The sequence below is a fragment of the Sinocyclocheilus grahami genome, unplaced genomic scaffold (genome assembly GCF_001515645.1).
Source record: "Sinocyclocheilus grahami isolate Dianchi unplaced genomic scaffold, SAMN03320097.WGS_v1.1 scaffold485.1, whole genome shotgun sequence".
NCBI lineage: Eukaryota > Metazoa > Chordata > Actinopteri > Cypriniformes > Cyprinidae > Sinocyclocheilus > Sinocyclocheilus grahami.
This window is the reverse complement of record NW_015505664.1, coordinates 201,861-207,152: the sequence shown is the minus strand read 5'-3', so window position 1 is coordinate 207,152 and position 5,292 is coordinate 201,861. Positions and strand designations below refer to the sequence as shown.

Below are 5,292 nucleotides of genomic sequence, written 5' to 3'. Positions count from 1 at the left end.
TAAAATAAAATAAAATAAAATAAAATAAAATAAAATAAAATAAAATAAAATAAAATAAAATAAAATAAAATAAAATAAAATAAAATAAAATAAAATAAAATAAAATAAAATAAAATAAAATAAAATAAAATAAAATAAAATAAACATTTAATTACACTAAATAAATAAAATAAAAATACAACTTACACTGAAATAAAATAATAAAATATTATTAAATGCAATAAATAAAATAAAAATAGTAACATTTAAATACGATAAATAAATTAAAATCAAATAAAAATACAATGTATGTTGAAAATAAATAAATAATACTCATATTTAAAATACAATAAATAAAATAAATAAGCTCATGTTGAAATAAAATAAAATACATTTTGTTCAAATACAATAAAAATAAAATGTATGTTAAAAAATTTGTTTTAAATTAAATTAATACTTATATTTAAATACAATAAATAAAATAAAATAAATTAAATTAACATGCAACTTATAATACTTATGTTTAGGTAAATTAAGGTAAAAGAACATGTTCAAATATAATAAATAAAATACAATTATTTAAATGAAATAAAATATAAAATAAAATAAATAAAAAAATAACATTTTGAATCAAAAACCATTTTAAAACTTTAAGTCTGATCTATCCCAAACCCTTCTGTACGTATGAGCGATAGTAGATGTGATGATTGCCTAATTACTTTGTGAAGAGAGGCATAAACACAACTATATAAATATTATGCAGTTAAACAAGTAAGAATCACTTTTTTTGGATGTGTATCAGTTGGCAGCTTCCGATCTGGCTCTGGAATCACAGAAAGTTGCTGGAAATAAGGCATTATCACGATCAACTTTTGGAAGCGCAGACCATGTTTTCATAGCGCTAAAGTTTGCGATTGGCTCTGGTGTTTTCCCTGCGCTCGTGCCTCTCATCAGCTGCGTCGATCTAACTTTGGACCTGACGGAAGAAGCGTCTGACGTTAAATTCAGGAAAAGGGAAAAGAGAGAGAGAGGGAGAGAGAGAGAGATTGCCGGGGTATTCAAGAGGGAATGAAAAGCAATTTTGTAGGAGGCGATCTGACTGGAGCCCCGTCCATAATGACTGAGTCAAATTAATCATCAGAAATAATATTCCGCTGTCAACCATTCAAGAGCTTTTTTAATAGAATTTTTATGATTCATGTCTGCCCGTATACATCAAACAGTCAGTTCTGCAACATTTCAGAAATCAATTCAATATCATCTTAGTGTTGCCTGTCATCTTCGCCTGGAGAACAGCCATTTATCTTGCAAACAAATACTTTTAGCAAATACGCGGCCGTGGAGAAGGAGAGAGAGACAAGGATTGTGGGACCTTGCCACCGTACATTACTCAAATCACAAAGTTCTCCCAAATATATCACCCGTCTGAGTGTCTCCACGAGGCTAAAACGCTAAACGATGTTTTAAGAAAGAGACTACACTCACTCTGAAGAACATTAACAAGACTATATGATGCTCTAAATGATCAACATGATGCTGATGAACCTGTCGCACTCAATCTGCTGCGTGCCTTCTGTCTGAGCTTTTTTTTTATCAGTAAAAGCCCTTTTAGTGTAATTGTACAAGCGTCCAGCTTCAGCTTCACGTGTCTTTCTGCTCTCAAATCTTGACTGATTTTGATCAAATAATCGTCAGAATAACTGCAGTAATATCTCCAGATGAACACTTACTGGACTGAAGCAGCTCAGCTTTGCTTGGTTCTCCATCAATCATGTTTTAGAGTCTCAAATCTGATCCTCAGGATCTTTTGAGGAGCGTTTGCTTCCAGAAGCTTTACTTTCACTGTTCCTCAGCGGAGGAATGATCTTCACAAGCCTCCAGAACATCTCACATCTTCTGAGGAGCCTTTATTTCTTCAGCTCTCAATCACTGCATTATATGTTTGGATCATTTCAATCTCAACTTACTAAGCCATATTATTGCAGATATATAGCGGCGACTGATATTTATATGCATTTTTACTGTTATAAAGATTCATTTACATTACAAGTGATCTGAATTTCAGTCTTGTTGTCCATATAAATATCAGCATCTGCACCAAATTGCAGATTTTTACTCAATTCGGGCCTCTGAATAAAATAGCTGTTTTTGCCTCGATATTCTCGCTATATCGCACTATATTAGCCATACAAGTCTGACGTATCGAATATGATTTTAAACAAAAACATATACAATCTTTTTAAATATATTTTCTTTTAAACTCTGTGTAAAGTTTGTCTAAAAAAAATTTAAATTTCTAGTATAAAATACCACAGTAATACCATGGTACACATCAAAATACCATGGTAAATGTCCAAATTACCATGGTAATACAATGGTATTCATGGTATAAGTACAACATAGCATGGCAATGTTCAAAATACTATGGTAGTACCATGGTAAGTGCCCAAAATAACTCATGTCAGAAATACTATGGGAATACCACGCTTTACATGGTATATGTCCAAAATATGACAGTAATACCACGGTATGCATGGTATACATCCAAATCACCCCCTAATACTATGGTACACACAAAAGGTCCATGGTAATACCAATGTACATGTCCAAAGTTGTAGTGCCATGGTAAATGCCCATCTTTTTAAATATATTTTCTTTTAAACTCTGTGTAAAGTTTGTCTAAAAAAATTTAAATTTCTAGTATAAAATACCACAGTAATACCATGGTACACATCAAAATACCATGGTAAATGTCCAAATTACCATGGTAATACAATGGTATTCATGGTATAAGTACAACATAGCATGGCAATGTTCAAAATACTATGGTAGTACCATGGTAAGTGCCCAAAATAACTCATGTCAGAAATACTATGGGAATACCACGCTTTACATGGTATATGTCCAAAATATGACAGTAATACCACGGTATGCATGGTATACATCCAAATCACCCCCTAATACTATGGTACACACAAAAGGTCCATGGTAATACCAATGTACATGTCCAAAGTTGTAGTGCCATGGTAAATGCCCAAAATACCACAGTAATACCATGGTACAGGTCAGAAATACCATGGGAATACCACACTATACATGGTACATGTCCAAAATACTATTATTTCAGATGTCAGGCTTTACAGGGTTAATTTAGTTTACGTTTCATGTACTGTAAGCATCGGATTTCTCCAAAAGTGCCGCTTTTGAGCACAATTGCACAGTTGCTGTGCTCTTTTTCCGAGGAGAACAATGTGACTGAAGAATTGTCCTCATGTTTGGTTGAAGACACAGCTGAGATATTCGTCTTTTGGCATCCAGATCTCACAGTAAACGTTCTGCGATGTGATTTGCTCGGACACACGGTCGCGCTGCGGCGGCTGGATATTAATCTTCCATATAGTTCTGCAGCCCTTTGAAGACAGATGTCTTTGTAGGCTCCGGGGCCTCCCTTGTTATTGTCCGCTCTAATGGATGTGAAAATGAACATTTCCTGAGATTCAGTTTCCCTCATAATTGTTGGAAGGAAACTAAATTGTGTGTTGTAAACAGTGGGGCGAGCGGCTATTGTGTGAAGAGAGACTGTTGTCGGGTCCTCAGGAGAATTCTCCTCCGGCAAGAATTACACATTCACCTCTTTAAATGTGAGATGAGATGAAGCTCCGCAGATACGCTCCAGTGTCAGCAGATACAGCGCTGGAGAAATCACACAAACACCCAGAGTCAAAGCTGGAGGAATAAATAACACCTCACGACAAAACCCATCACGCCCGATGGTAATACTGTCATATTTACTGTGCTAAACCTTGCAAAAACATACTGTGGTGCTACCATGAAATTCACGTGTCATGGTATTTATTTACATGATACTTCAAGGTCCATGTGCAAAAACACCATGGTGCTACCAAAATACACATCCAATACCACAGTAATACCATGTTACACGTCCAAAATACTACCGTAATACTATATAAATGTCCAAAACACCACAGTAATACTATGGTACACATCTAAAATACTACCGTAATACTATATAAATGTCCAAAACACCACAGTAATACTATGGTACACATCTAAAATACTACCGTAATACTATATAAATGTCCAAAACACCACAGTAATACTATGGTACACATCAAAAATACCATGGTAATATCAAGGCATGTGTGTACAAAAGGTAATACATCTAAAATAACCTTGGTAAATGTCTAAACTATCATAGTAATACCATGGTACACATGAAAAATACCATGGTAAATGTCCAAACTACCACATTTTGGTGTAAGCCAAAAATAACACTGCAATACCATGGTACACAAAAATACCATGTTAATACCATTATGGTAAATGCCCAAACTACCACGGTAATACCATGCTATACTTGGAATATGTCCAAAATTAAAACGTAATACAATGGCACACAAAAAAATACAAGCAAATAAACAAACAAACAAACAAAAACACGGTAATACCATTGTACATGTTAAAAATACTACAGTAGTACCATGGTAAATGCTCAAAATACCACTGTAATACCTATGCATGGTATACTTCCAAAATGCCACAATTATACCATGGCATACCTTCAAAATACCCCAGTAATACCATTATATATGTCCAAAATACCATAGTATACATGGCATATGTCCAAATTACTTCCATAATACCGTGGTACACATAAAAATTCCATGGTAATACCAATATACATGTTCAAAACTCCATGGTACATGTCTGAGATAGTAGTACCATGGTAAATGCCCAAAACACCACAGTAATACCACGGTACATGTCAGAAATAGGGAATCCTATGATATGCATCTAAAATATCACTATAATACCACGATATATGTCCAAAATATCACATTAATAACATGGTACAGGTCAAAAATACCATGGTAATACCATGCTATACATGGTACAAGTCCAAAATACTACAGTACTACTATAGTATGGTACTTACAAAAAACACCATAGTAATACCATGCCATACTCTACCAAAATACCACGATAGTTCAAATGTACTTTCTGGAACTTTTTTTGTAAGTCAACCACATTCATACACTTCAAAAAGTCGGCTACCACATGGTACTACCATGGTGCTTTAGACTTGGTCGTTCCCAGAAGTAAGATAAAATGACAAAATCTCCTTTTAGGGACGTAGGTAAAGGTGAAAGCCATTCATAACTGAAACAAATATTGAGTTAATACATACAAATGTATGCATTACCAATTCCAAAAATGCAAAATTATCTTTAAGGATTTAGGGTTAAACTTGCAATAGTTCGTAGAGTTTGCCAAGTCAAGTATGCAAAAAAA

General features: G+C 33.9%; 1 protein-coding gene across 1 annotated transcript in view; it reads right to left on the bottom strand.

The window, feature by feature from the left end:
• LOC107553899 (TOX high mobility group box family member 2-like) overlaps nucleotides 1–5,292 on the bottom strand; it is a 114,236-nt gene that overhangs the window by 50,473 nt on the left and 58,471 nt on the right. The window lies entirely within an intron of this gene.